The sequence below is a fragment of the Chelonia mydas genome, chromosome 26, assembly GCF_015237465.2.
Source record: "Chelonia mydas isolate rCheMyd1 chromosome 26, rCheMyd1.pri.v2, whole genome shotgun sequence".
In the NCBI taxonomy this organism is placed as follows: domain Eukaryota; kingdom Metazoa; phylum Chordata; order Testudines; family Cheloniidae; genus Chelonia; species Chelonia mydas.
Genome location: NC_057859.1, coordinates 11,154,231 through 11,169,315, shown reverse-complemented (window position 1 = coordinate 11,169,315; position 15,085 = coordinate 11,154,231).

Sequence of the window (15,085 nt, the reverse complement as noted above, 5' to 3'; positions counted from 1 at the left end):
GTCTCACTAATGCCATATACAGAGGTAAAATCACCCGAGCCATCTCAGGATCAGTGGTCAACAGATTGGAATCTGTTCCCGCTGGGCATAATTCACACCAGTGCGGAAGGCTAGCATATGGCCCCATAAACAAACACCCAAAGCCTCCGAGATATTTAGGCACCTAACTCCCATTGATATATCCCTTGGAGGATCTGGGCCAAAGAGCCTTTCATCTGTAGATTCCACAATTTACATCATGCCCTCTGTCAGTATTAACCTAAAGTCATTCATCACCACTTGAAAGGTTTTTGCTGGTTCATGTTAAATGGATTGGTTTCAGTCCAGTATCTAATGAATGAATGTCAACGGTGAGAGGAACTGGTCGGTGCATATGCATATCCTGCCCTCTGCTGGGTGGAATCAGAACTGCCCAGCTGTGATTCATAGCTCCTATATGCTAACTGAGATTCTCCGTCTACTCAAGGGGTAGGGGCTTGGGCTTTCAGAGCAGGAGGATTCGAACTCTAGCTTTTCAGTTGCCATAAAGTTCTGAGTGGCCACGGCGAGCAACCAGGCAGCCACTAGGAGACTATGGGTTTTGTCACATCCTCGCAGAAACCACTTCTGTGCGGGTGATGTGGCAGACTCAACAGTGGGATCGAGGTCTGAATGGGCCATGAGGACTGAACTCCCTTCCACCCTTAGCAGTGCCAGGTTTGTAGCACATTGGTGGGGGAAGTGGCATTATGCTGCTGGTGTCCTCCCACACAACACAGGTTAGCAGGGCACTCACTACCACGGGGCCTTACACCAATGCCCCTTTACACTGCTCTGGCACCCACTTTAAGGGCCCCAGCGTGGTGTAAAGGGGGCTTTGTGCACATGAAAGTCAGGCCCTGTGGCTAAACAGAGGCCTTCAGTCTCCAGGTCTGGTAATCCAGCGCGAGGGAAACGAACGGCGGCAGGTCACAATGCTGGGTGCAAGCTGGAGCTTTATTTATCTGTCCTTGTCCTGCTTGTGTATCTGTCACTCACACTGTGCCTGCCTCCTTCCCCTGCTCCTGGCTAAGGCTGCTTGCACAGCTCTGAGAGAGCCAGGTCAGCTAACTGCCTAAGTGTTCGCTCCCCATGTGATGACCTCCTGTACAGTTAATGAGAACCCCGTCCTCCGGGGTGCTAAATATCTTCAACTCCCACTTCCGTCAGTGGGAACTGGGGGTGCTTGGCCCCTTGCAGGATCGGGCCCTGGGTTCCTGTGTCTGAATATTGCAGCGGAACCGCCTGTCCACCTTCCAAGCTGCATCAGCTCTTTCCAAGGAAACATGACCACAGCTGATGTAAGGGGAGGGACTGAGCCGCACAGTGCTGAGGAATGTGGGAGAGGAAATACGCCTCCTCTCTCAGGGCAGCGGGTTAACCAAGGGTTAAATGCTCCTTCTGGCCTGGCTCCAGCAGGAATGAGTCACTGACTAGAGCCACCTTGGGAGCAGAAAAGGGAGAAGCCAGGAGGATAACTGATGTGACTAAGACACACTGGAATGGTCGGAATTCCTTCTGCCAACTACACCTGGGCACCATTTCCAGCCCGGCCCTTGGCTTGCGCAACATGTCTCGCTGTGCCCTGAGAACTGACTCATCCGGCTTTGGGGTAGGGAGTAGGGAAACCCTAGAGATCTGAAAGCCCTGGGCATTTCAGGCAACCTCTGGGAGCTTTTAGGGTAGGGCACTTGCTTTCTCAAAGAGTAACAAACCACTGGGAGATTCAGAAGGTATTTGCTTTTCTGCAGAAGTCACCCGAAGCTCACTGACCCTATGAGATTGGGGCCACAAAAGCACCTTTAGCATAGACAAAGCTTTGGACTACCTCGGACTCATAGACACTACCTGTAGACTCATAGACACTTGTAACTTGCACAAATACCCTGAGTTTGGCCCACAAGGTTTGTCAGAGACTAAAAGGTATGTTTACACTACAAAAAAAAAACCCAAACCCTGTGACAGCTAGTCCTAGAGCCCAGGTCGACTAATTCCGGCTCGCAGGGCTCATGCTACAGGGCTAAAAATGGTCGTATAGACGTTCCCACTGGGGCTGGAGCCCAAGCTCTGAAATCCGGCGAAGGGGATGGATCTCAGAGCCCGGGCTCCAGTCTGAACAGAAATGCTATTTTTAGCCCTGTAGCGCAAGTCCGAGACAGCTGACCCGGGCTCTCAGACTCGTCACTGTGGGGCTTTCTTTGGCACCATAGATGTACCCTCAGGCCGGTTAAATTGGTGTCATTCACACGCTGTCAGGGCCAGAAGAAGATACAGCAGGGTAGCTTCCTTTAGAATCCCTTTGGCCTTCCTTCCGCTGGCTCTAATCAGTCACTAGCTTCCCAGGCAGGCAGCCGATTTTTTTCCCTCCCTCTTCTATCTCAGTGATTTGCTTTGGGCCTGATCCTGTCAGGCGCTGAGCATCCATTGGGATTGGAGGGCGCTCAGTCCGTCTCCAGATCAGACCCTGTGCTACGCTGCCATATTTAGCTTATTCTGCACTTTGTGGTGAATTTCTCTGCTCTGAGAACCGGTCAGCGGCCGGTGGCACGACTGTATTTTATGTAAGCCAGAAGAATAATAAACTGCCCGGGACGTTGTCAAGGTCAGTGGGACCCTGCTTGTAGGTTGATTTTGAAGCATCTGTTTGCAAAGTCCAAAAGGTGATGCGGAGATGCTAGGCAGGAGACAAGATTCAGGGAGCTTTTGCTGCTGCTCAGGGGCTTTTCATTCAGAGTGCCTTTGAAGGCCACTTGCAGACAGTTTTCAGGGGTGAAAGTCACTGCAATGCAGGGGCCCAGTACCAGGCCTGTGCACCACTTGAGGCTTCAATATGAGGGAAAAAAAATCACTCAGTAAGGGAAGACCCAAGACTCTGGTTGGAGTAGAAGCTGAATGGCCTGTAATTGGTATATAGAACAAAAAGGTGTGCCTGATTCACCACTGGGATCCTCTGGTTTAAGTTGCTGTCAGCACACTGATGCCAAAGCATGACTGGAGTGATGTAGCAGTGAATCAGGCCGTGCATGCTTTGGTTTCAGAAGCAGATACAGAGTTCTTTATTAGCACTGTAAAGCAAAGGGGATCGGCAGCATTTTTGTTTGTAATGGAATGAAGCACGTCTTCCTGAGATCAATGAAGAGCTTATTCAAAGCCGGAGCCAACCTAATGATATGTACCAAGTTGACTGTGAGTGCACTTTCATAGCACAGGGTGTTTTGCAGACGCGCATCACGGTCTGACCCTCTCAGTGTCGCATGCCCGTGTTTTTAGAAATGGAACAACAGCGAGCGGAGTTGGGAACAACATGTGAGTGCAAACATTTCAGTTGGAGCTGACGGGGAAAGCTGTGTTTTGTTTGCATGCTCACATAACTCAAAAACACTGTGTTGATTTTGCTCAGAGTTTCAAAACAAAATTCTCTCTTGGGCTGTGACCAAGCATGGAAAATTTCAGTCTGAAAGGAATTAGTTTGACAAGGTTAGGAGCAACTGATAATGGTGCACATGAAAATGGAAACTACATATAAGCTCTGTGCACCTTATTATGCTGCATTTTGATAGATAGATAGATAGATAGATAGATAGATAGATAGATAGATAGATAGATAGATAGATGATGGGTGGATGGGTGGATGGGGATAGCTAGCTAGCTAACTAGCTAGATAGATAGATGGGGTGTATGGGGATAGATAGATGGGGGGGGGGTTATGGGGATAGATAGCTAGAGGGGTGGATGGGGATAGGTAGGTAGATAGATAGATAGATAGATGAGGTATATGGGGATAGATAGATAGATAGATAGACAGATAGATAGATAGATAGATAGATAGATAGATAGATAGATAGATAGATAGATAGATGGGGTGTATGGGGATAGATAGCTAGAGGGGTGGATGGGGATAGATAGATAGATAGATAGATAGATAGATAGATAGATAGATAGATAGATAGATAGATAGACGAGGTATATGGGGATAGATAGATAGATGGGGGGGTTATGGGGATAGACAGCTAGAGGGGTGGATGGGGATAGATAGATAGATAGATAGATGAGGTATATGGGGATAGATAGATAGATAGATATATAGATAGATAGATAGATAGATAGATAGATAGATAGATAGATAGATAGATAGACGAGGTATATGGGGATAGATAGATAGATAGGTAGATAGATAGATAGATAGACGAGGTATATGGGGATAGATAGATAGATGTCTATAGACACAAGTCACATTGCAGTCACCACTGAAACCGTCATTCTGAGCTGGAATGTACAATTTGAAATTTGTAGCAATGCTATACAGCAGTTTAGGACAGGAAGGGAAGAAGAATATTGACTTCAGTTGATGTGACAGGAAGTATTTGGGGCAGGTAGAATGGAATAAACTCAGCTACAATTTGGACAGGGTACTGCTGCTAATATTTGGAATTATTTTAATGGCTACACCTTGGGTCTGCATCTGAATGATGGCCCGGTCAGCACCCTTTTGCCCCCAGTACCATTCTGGCGTACTTTTCCATGCTGGTTATTTTTTGCTAGACAGACATCACCCAGTGCCCTGAGGGCAGGAGTGGGTGTCAGGAATTCCACAACTCCAATCCCGACTTTGACAGAGACACCCCCTGTGACCGTAGCTCTTAGTTTCTTCATCTGTAAAATGAGGATAGCATCACTCACATCCCAAAGAGCTGCAAAGCTTAGCCAGGTTAATTTGCAGCCAGGGAAATTTAGGTTAGATAGCAGGAAAAATGTTCTAACTATTAAAATAGTTAAGGGTCCCGGTTACCTAGGGAGGTTGTGGAATCCCCATCATTGGAGGTTTTGAAGAACAAGTGAGACAAACAACTCTTAGGGAGGGTATAGGTATATATCATCCTGCCTTAGCACAGAGAAATTACCCAGATGACCTCTTGAGGTCCTTTCCAGACCTACATTTCTATGATTAGTAATTAAGGTTCAAAACGGGCTTTGAAGATGAAAAATGTAAAATATTATCATCAGATGTAATTGAAAAGGCAATTCCACATGCTTTGCTTATTATGTCATTAAGGGTAAATCGTCGAATCAGGACTTCCCAGCTGTCACGATTCTGCACCCTATGGTTACCCAAGACCTCATGGTACGGAGGGATGGCATTCAGGTGCTTCTGTTTCTAGTCTAAAAGAAGAAGGCCACTGTCATAGTTAAAAGAGAATTCTCCTTAACTGTAGCAGTACGGGGGCTAGGACACACCTGTGCACAGCTCTGACATTCCGTCCTCCATAGGGTAGTGTTAACTCATATGCCCAACCCTGTATATCACATCAAACAACAAGAGTCCATGGCACCAATTTCACTGCACCTAGCAGGTCCTTTTGACAACAGTGATTATTTTCTCAAGCCGACTGCTCTGTTGGGCTGAAGGTGCAAATTCAAGACTCTCCTTTTCGAACGTGCCGTGGTGAGGGGGTGGACAATAGCAATCACCCCCGAACTCGCTGTCTGGCTACCTCAGAGGCAATCGTTTAAAACCACTGCAAAGAAACCAGAGCGCAAAACTCTGCAGAGCATCACAAAAGGAGGCCTGATATCAATACGCTGGGAGGTGAAAGGCTCCAGGCCAAGAGAAGGGAGGCTGTGTTTGAAAAATGACAATTTCTGTCTAGGAAATGTACGGTTCTGAAAGGAGCCCTTCTTCATGGGTTTCCAGGAGCCAGAGACCAGAACAAGAAAAGCCTTTGAATAGCTATGTAAACTATTCAGCAGGCTGCCAGCAAGACTGGAGCTGCTGAAGCCTAGCGGAAAATCTATCTGCACGGTCAATTGCAAAGCTCAAAACACATCCTAAAGCTGTTGGGGAACTCAAGAGGCTACCTCCTGGGATGCTGCATGAGGCTGTCCTTCCTTTACCTTAGGAAGGGAAAGTCTGGGTCCGAAACAGACTCATACAGTGCTCCCCACTTTTAATTTTTTTTAAATAGTCTTTGGCGGTTTCACATGCAGCTCACAGGTGCACACAGCGGCAAGATACACACTCTAGGAACAGTTTGTGGACGGAAAGCACTAAGGCCAACGGCACTTCAGCGTTTGGGTGAAGTTCAGCATGTGGCTAAGGGCTTTCCCGAATCAGGGCCTCTCTTAGCATCCTCAGTGCAACAGAGAAGAATGTGGTTCGCTCTCTAAAAATTAACCTGCAGAAGATCATAAAAGGATTGTAAGCTCTTTGGGTCAGGGACTGGCTTTTCTGTTGTGTGTTTTTTACAGTGCCTAGCACAATAGAGTCCTTGTCCATCGCTGGAGCTCCTAGGCACATGTAATAAATAATAAGTTCCTGGCCAAAAGATCATTAATTCTGAGTAATACATGTGTGTATGTGTATGAGAGAGACAGAGAGAGATGGTACAGCACATACATAGGCCCTGATACACCAAATCATGAAAGCGTTTAAGCATGAGCATTTTGTATGTGTGCAACTGATTATTCCTTCCAAAGTAGTCCACTTAGGAAGGAACAATCAGTTGCACACATATGAAATGGGAAATGACTGCCTAGGAAGGAGTCCTGTGGAAACGGATATGGGGGTCATAGTGAACCACAAGCTAAATATGAATCAACAGTCTAACACTGTTGCAAAAAAAGCAAACATCATTGTGGGATGTATTAGCAGGAGTGTTGTAAGCAAGACACGAGAAGTAATTCTTCCGCTCTACTCCACGCTGATTAGGCCTCAATTGGAGTATTGTGTCCAGTTCTGGGGGCCACATTTCAGGAAGGATGTGGACACATTGGAGAAAGTCCAGAGAAGAGCAACAAAAATGATTGAAGGTCTAGAAAACATGACCTATGAGGGAAGATTGAAAAAACTGGGTTTGTTTAGTCTGGAAAAGAGAAGACTGAGAGACATGATAACAGTTCTCAAGTACATAAAAGGTTGTTACAAGGAGGATGGATAAAAACTGTTCTTCTTAATGTCTGAGAATAGGACAAGAAGCAATGGGCTTAAATTGAAGCAAGGGAGATTTAGGTTGGACATTAAGAAAAACTTCCTAACTGTCAGGGTGGTTAAGCACTGGAATAAATTGCCTAGGGAGGTTGTGGAATCTCCATCGTTGGGGATTTTTAAGAGCAGGTTGGACAAACACCTGTCAGGGACGGCTAGATAATACTTAGTATTGCCATGAGTGCAGGGAACTGGACTAGATGTTCTCTAAAGGTCCCTTCCAGTTCTATGATTCTATGAGTTCCATTAAAGTCAATGGGACTACCAGATCCTTAAAATTAAGCATAGATTCTTTGCTGGATTGGGGCCATAGAGAGTAATTATGCATAGGGACAGGTAGTCAGACACTACAGTGATGGGGGGCCATGTCAGTATCTAGCCAGCCAGCCACATGGAAGGAGTAAAGGGCCATCTTTCCCAAAGAACTCCTCAAAACTTTTAAGCATGTGCTTCAGTACCTTGCTGAATCAGGGCCTGCTGGGACATCCAGGCTCCTATGCTGAACAGAAGAGGGGGCAGCTTTTTCCACACCCCCGAGTTTATAATGTCCTCCCTCGAAAGTAACTTTTTTCATTTCATTTGCCACAGAATCTCAGAACAACAGTGACGGGGGAAAAAGACCACTAAGATTGGTAATAATAGCACAGAAATCAGCAGCCCTTCCATCATGGTTTCATCCAAGCGCCTTACAAAGCCTCGTGATTCCCATGTCACGGATGGGGAAACCAGTGATGTGACTTGACGACGGGTAACCAGGCACACTCATAAGGCTGGCAGTGGGGTTTGAGCCTAGTACCTGCAGAGCCAAACAGCAGGCTTCGTCTCCACTGCTTGAGCTAAAGAAAAAGGCCAGTTAGCTAATGGGTGTAGTAAGACGCTCAGGTAGTCAGCTATTAGAGGGGCACAAAGACCTCCCCTGGGTTTGTACGGGATACACAGCAGGTCGATGGCAGAACCTAGGACTCCTGACTGCCGGAGCAATGCCCGGAGCCTGCTGCGTCCCGACAGTATATTTGCTAGGTCAGTGACCAATCTAGTTTTAAATAACAAATAAGACGGCGCTTCCGCTCCTCCCTTTGGGAGACGGTTCCTCAGGCCTGGGGTTTACAACGTCCCCAGGGAACGTGGGGTTTACAGCGGTCAGGCACCTCAGGATGGTTATCACATCCCCCTTCCACTTACTCATGTTGCGTCCAGCCAAGCTAGGCATGTTTCGCTTTCCCAGTCCTGCCTCCTCAGTTAACACCTACATTTTGGACAAGAGAGCATGTGCGTGTGGACTAACTAGGAAAGCAGGGGGCAGTTAGCAGGAGCCAGACAACCACTCATTCCTGCAGCTGACAAAAGCCAATGGATTGTAGCTCCCAAGCAGAACACCACGGGCTGGTTACTAGCAACTGGGATTTTCAAAGGATGCATAAGCCAGTTGGGGGAGAGTCCTAATTCCCTTTGACAGTTAATGGTAGCTGGGTGCCTAACTCCCATAGGCTCCTTTGAAAACCCCAGTCTCAACTTCATAGTTGACAGCAAAGATCATTAGGGTTTGGCTGGGCTTTTGCTCGTCAGAGTCACCTGGAGCACGTTCGCAGAGGCTCGAAGAGCCAGGCTTTCCTTGAGAAGAAGGGGCAACCAGAAGCATTCATTTTGCTCACACATGAAACAGAAGAGGGGTGGATTCTCAGCTGAATGGAGCGAAGGGCATCCAGGCTCAGAGGAATGGCAATGCAGAGCATTGACAAGGCTCCCTGGGGAAGTGGTGGAATCCCCTTTGCTTGAAACACTGAATACAATAAAGGGATTATACCAGAGCTCACAATCCTGCACTGGCTGGGGGATCTATCTCCCCTGTATCATATTTATAGCATGCCAATCATTGCAGGCTAAGATATTCAAAGGTGCCATGGGGCTTTGGATGCCTAATTCTCATTAAATCCCCTAGGTGGCTTTGAAATTTCAACCACAGGCATCTTGAACTGGTGGAGCTAATCATCTAGCAGGTTTTCCCTTTACAGGGTCTATGATTCTCTCCAGTTAAAATTCAGGAGAGATGTATGAGAAATACTTTGATGCTCCAGAGGTTCTCTTGTTTGTTACTTCTTTAATGTTATTTCTTTCATTAGCTATTGCAGATGTTCCAAGTGGAGAACTGTTTCTCTCAGCCTTCCCAAAATAAAATACGTATTCCCTCGCATTAGCATGCCCGCTGTAGCATGGTATCTCAGCAGACCGTCCATTATGGCATTAATCACCCGATGCCGTTACTTCGCCAGATGTTCCCTGCAGATAACAACTGAATTCCTGGGTCATATTGCTTCATTAATCCACAAATTAGTAATTGCAATAACAGACCTGATAAGATTCAGGCCAGAGAGTCATGAAGGAGTAGGAGGTTTTGATATATGGAATGGGGCAAGAGGCTTCTCAGACCACGAGTAGAGGAATGGATAATAGCAGAGGGCTTTCAGTGCTTTCAGTGCTGCGAGCTTTATTCCACAGGAACCACACATAGCAATGAAAGGTATTAGATCCAGTTAAAAACACACCTCAAAAGAGCCCCCAGATTAAGCCATTATATTCGCAAGCTTTTTGCATGCATTTTTTACCATGATACTGTATTCACTTACTTATGGGAGGCAGGAGGCGGAGTCTAATGGTTAGAGAAAGGGAACTCCTAGTTTCTATTTTCATCCTTTCCACAGATGTTCTTGGGCAAGGCAATTCTGTTCTTTGTACCTCAGTTGCCCTAGTTCTAAAGCGGGGATCCCACCAGTTTTGTAAAGTGCCTGGAGGTAGTTGGATGAGAAGTGCTACATATCAATTGGTGGATGGACATGAGTTTGAGTTCTCCTGGGTTGGATCAAGAGGGGGCTGGCTGGCAGGGCGTTCTCCACGAAGCACCCGCTGTTGGAAGCAGAAATAACTCTCCCCTCCCTACCATCTAGTAATTGTCCCATGGGCACCTCAGATCTGATCCAGAAGAGCACTTAAGCATATACACTCTGAAATCAACGGGACCATGCACATGCTGGAAGTTGTGCATGTGCTTAAATGCTTCCCTGGACCGGGGCTGCTGCTCTCCAGCTGAGGAGATAGAATGGGCGAGCCCAAGGTAAGGAAGGGAGGAGCTGGGGTGCATTTTCCCCTCCCACCCGCACTGCAAGTTCTGGTTCCGAACTCGGCTCCGTTGTGCTTCCCATTTTGGTCGCGCCCGAACCATAATGAAACAAGCCACCCACAGGGTCACAAAGCCATGGGGTCACAAAGCCAGTCCCCAGCACCCACCCTGAGCAATGGGACTGTGTGCTGGGAAATTCCACAGGAGCGGGAGAGGGAATGAAGAATCCTACCTCTCTAGGCCATCCATGCATAAATCCCTGGCCTTCCTTTCTGGTATCTCAACCTTGGCCCAGGTCCTCAGCTCCCTCTAACAGGAGTTAGGCACCCAAATACCTTTGAGGAGCTGGGCCCTTCTCTCTTCAGGGGGTAAATGTCTGGCAGTTCCATGCAGCCACTGATCAACCACCCCTAGGCCTCAATGCATGGCAGTGAACTCTGGTGGCTGGCAGGGCTCCCCAGATCCTCACAACATCCCTGTAAAGCTGGAGTGAACCCCACACCTCCCAAGGCAATGATGCTGGTCCCCTGCCTGGGTAATCCCTGCATGTGGGACCATCCGACCTTGCAACAGACTTCCCTCCCATTGCCTGGTATGCGCGCCCACCGCATGGAAGAAGGAACATATGGGGAATCAGGCATGAAATGCTAGAGCCAGTGAAGTCAAATATTGGGTTTATTATCCCCCTTTCAGGAGGACAGTATCAATAGGGGAGTTTATGCAGAACTCCATTTACATCAGCCCTGGGGTGGAGTTTTAGGCCTGGTCTTCACTATGGAGTTAGGTCAACTTAAGGCAGCTTATTCCGACCTGAAACGTAGCTCCCGCCAATGTAACTCGCCCACGAAACCCCCTGAATTAATAACCTCACCTCCTCAAGCCCTTCAGTCGATGTAGTGAGGTCGACGCAGTGTCAGTGCAGACACTGCATTGCTTACATCGACTGTTGCTGCCTTTCAGAAGCTGTCCCCCAATGCCCCACCCTGGCAGTTAAATTGGGGCAAGTGCTCCTGGTGAGGGCGTGCACCGCTGACCCAAGGAGCGTAGTGTGGACATGCAAAGCGATTTAAGTACTGTGGCTGTACGTAACTTAGGTCAACTTAATTCTGCAGTGCAGGCTTGCCCTTACTGGCTGGCAGCTTCCCAGCACTGGAAATCTGAGTGCTTTCAGTGGTACGAGGTGATAATGAAACAAGTCTTCTCTCGGAGCTTAAGACAAGCAGCAAAGAATTGTGTTAATGCCTGTCTGTCTCCATGTAACAGATGCCTGCCAGGGGAACATGAGAACCATGTACCCAGTGTAACATTGCTCAAGGCTGGCACTGACGGGATGCTCCAGTGAGTTTGAATGGCACAGATGAACTCGGTGTGGGGAGAGTGCCATCTGCTGGTGAGCAAGGGCATGCTCTGTTACAGAAATCAGATTTTAAGACCAAAAGGGACCGGTTATGATTATCGACTCTGACCTCCTGCATGACATAGGCCATAGAAGTTCACCCTGCACACACACATTTATTCTATCCCCAATGTGGGCGCATGGGGCCCAATCCTCAGATGCTGTATTATCAGCATTACACGACAAATGCAGATTTGGTTTGACTGAAATATTTTGCAAACTCACGTTAAATTTGCTGAACATAAGAACGGTCACACTGGACCAGACCAAGAGTCCACCTAGCCCAGTATCCTGTCTTCTAACAGTTGCCAGTGTCAGGTGCCCCAGAGGGAATGAACAGAACAGGTCATCATCAAGTGATCCATCCCTTGTCGCTCATTCCCAGCTTCTGGCAAACAGAGGCTAGGGACACCATCCCTGCCCATCCTGGCTTATACCCATTGATGGATCTATCCTCCATGAATTTATCTAGTTCTTTTTTGAACCTTGTTATGGTTTTGGCCTTCACAATATCCTCTGGCAAGGAGTTCCACAGGTTGACTGTGCGCTGTATGAAGAAATACTTCCTTTTATTTGTTTTTCAGCATACACACTCACTACAGTGATAGGAGAGGCATTAGTCAGGTCGCCGGAATAATTCTTATCTCAACCAAGTGCTGTCTACACCGGGGTTAGGTCAGCTTAACTATGTCACGCAGGAGGGTGGATTTTTCACACCCCTGAGCAACATAGCAACATAACTTTTTAGTGTAGAAATTTTGTGCTGATTCCCACTGCACACCGGTGAATGTCACCACATAGGCATGTGCCTATGATTATATGATTAATTACACAATCCTATTAATTAGTGGGAATGACACACATTACTAAGACAATACTTCTCCCCTAGTTTTTCATAATGGATTAGTTCAAGTTTCCTTAGGGGGAACGCCTTACCCCAATTTATTATACAAATCAGTAAACCGAGCCACAGCTGGGAAAACAATTTTCAGCCAAAAGTTTTTGTGGCAAAATGTTTTGCAAGTTTATGTCAGTTTCTCCAAATTGTTTAGGTCAGAAAAAAATTGAAATGTTTTGTTTTGGCATTTTCAAAATACAGTGTTTAGATTTTTCAGTTCAAAAGGACTTTTCATTGCAAGTTTCCCGTTATCAAAAATATTTTAACGGAATGTTTCAATTTTTGTCTAAATGAAATTTTCTGTTTGACCCAAACTGAAATTTTTTGTTCGGGAAGGGGAATAAGCAATGTGAGTATAAAGTCCATTTCTACAGGTATAACTGGGTGCACACTGGCGATTGCACTGGTATAACCATTCAGTAAATAATTACAGCTCTAACCAAAATAATTACACAAAGTCCATCCATAGACCTCACAGCGCTTTACAAAGGGGCGGGGTCTGTATCATTGCACTCATTTTACTGATAGGAAACTGAGGGACAGGGAGGGGACTTGCCCATGTTCACCCAGCAGGCTAGGGCAGAACAGGGAATAGAACCCAGGTCAGTGCTCTATTCGTTAGGTTACACCGCCTTCACTTCACAGTGGTGCTGATAGAAAACATTCTGGCTCTCGTTACTTGCAGCCTCACAAGTATTTAGGGCCAGATCCCAAGACGGTCTAAACTGGCCCGCACTGATTTACACCAGACGAGGTCTGGCCCTTAAAGTCACTTGGGTTGACAGATGGGACTCTTCTGGCAGGGTTTCTGTTGTCAGTGAAAGACGGCTGTATTCGTGTATTTTGTAACCTTCTTTCCTTTTCCCTATGCTACCTGCCCTTCCACACAGAATATCCATCCCAGACTGTCCATTCAGATCACAAGCTTAATTCACACCCACTTTTAAGGCCCTTTTAAGCTGCCAGAAAGGGCTACAGGGGCCTTACGTGACAATCGAGCCCCTAGAGTGCAGCAGAGAACTGCCGAAGGAAGCTCTGTTATGAAGCATACTGCACATTTACTTGCTTTGGAATGTTGAAACTCATTAGGTCGCGCTGTCTTGTCCCATCGGTAATACGCAACCTTGTCCAACCTGAGTGCCTAAAATGCAGTTTCTAACTCTGTATTTTGGCACTTAAAATTAAGCCCTTCTTCTCAAAGGTGCTCAGAAACCTGGGGCTACCACTGAGATCAGAGAATTCACTACAGTTTTTTGGACAGAGTGAGTGGGAGGCAGTATTGTCCAGTGGAGCAGGCCCTAGACTGGGACTCTGGACCTCAGTTCTTTTCCTGGCTCTGCCAGTGACCTGGGGTGTCACTTTGGGCAAGTCATTTCCCACCTTTGTTTGTCTTACCATGCTGTGTATATTTAGATTGCAGGCATCCTGGAGTGGGGATAGTCTTTCACTATGGGTTTGTACAGCACCTAGCACAATGGGGCTCTTAGGTGACACTGGAATACAAATAATAACAATAAAGTAAAGTAGTAAAAACACATCTAAGAGATAGATCCTTGTGTCAGTTACCCCAGGGCCCTAGACTTCAAAAATTCAAGTACAGACTTTCATGAATTAATTGCAAGAGACGCAATTTTAAAGTAAAATGAAGCTTGGCTCATGATCTTGCGATAGAACTCTCAAATGTCAGGATTTTTTTTTTCAGCTGGCTGTACTAGAAAAGTAACATCTAGCCTGCCTGGTTGCAGATGAAACATTGAAAATGTGACCCGAGAGCACCTGAAAGGCTCTGAAACCAGAAGGGAAATAAAGAGAACCCACATTTCATTAATAAAAAAATAGCTCATTATTAAATAAGCCAATCTCATTATTTTTGGGGGAGTCTCACTCGTGATTTTCCAGTGGCGAGGGTTGGCAACACTGCAAGTACATATGCAATTGAATCTCTGGTCTGGACTCCGATGGCAGATGGGGATCTGGAGAAGGCCGATACGTCGGCTCCCCATGCATCACTGTGACCGCACCCGTATAAGCCAGAGCTCTTCTTCATGAGCTATTTACTGAAGACGGGCAGCATCTGATTTATACAATGTTAACTCTGACAAACCCCAATAATGAAATGTGTCATGCAAGTGATTAAGGGCTAGATTGTGACTTGGGTATGTTTACACTACACACTAAGCCCGGGGCTTGCCAACTCAATGTTTCCAAGGCTGTGCTTGAGTGTCCACACTGCATGGTAAACCTGGGTTTACAATTGCTGGGCCTGGGTCTCTTCGTTGTACTAATGCGTCCATATTGTACTATGTAACCCTTCTGACTCTGTCTGTGGCTTGAGCCACGTCAACACTGCAAAATGACAGGGCTTGGACCCAAGCCATAGCTCTGACCCATTCCTCTATCACGGTCCTAAGACCTGGGTCCTGAGTGCTTGCTAACCAGAGTCAGACTGATCTGTGTGTGGATGGAAGAGCTCAAACTGGAGCCTGAGCCGCGGCTTAGTGTCCAGTATAGACATACCCTTGGACTCCACGTATATGCAAAAGAAAGTAACAGCTCCCCTTGGGCCTCTGCCTGGGCTACCCAGACCTTAGTTGTGGTGCAAAACCCCATGCTATATGGTCGCTTACTCCCACTGTGGAGCAAGTGTATGGGGAGGGGGCAGGGAGGGGCAGGAAA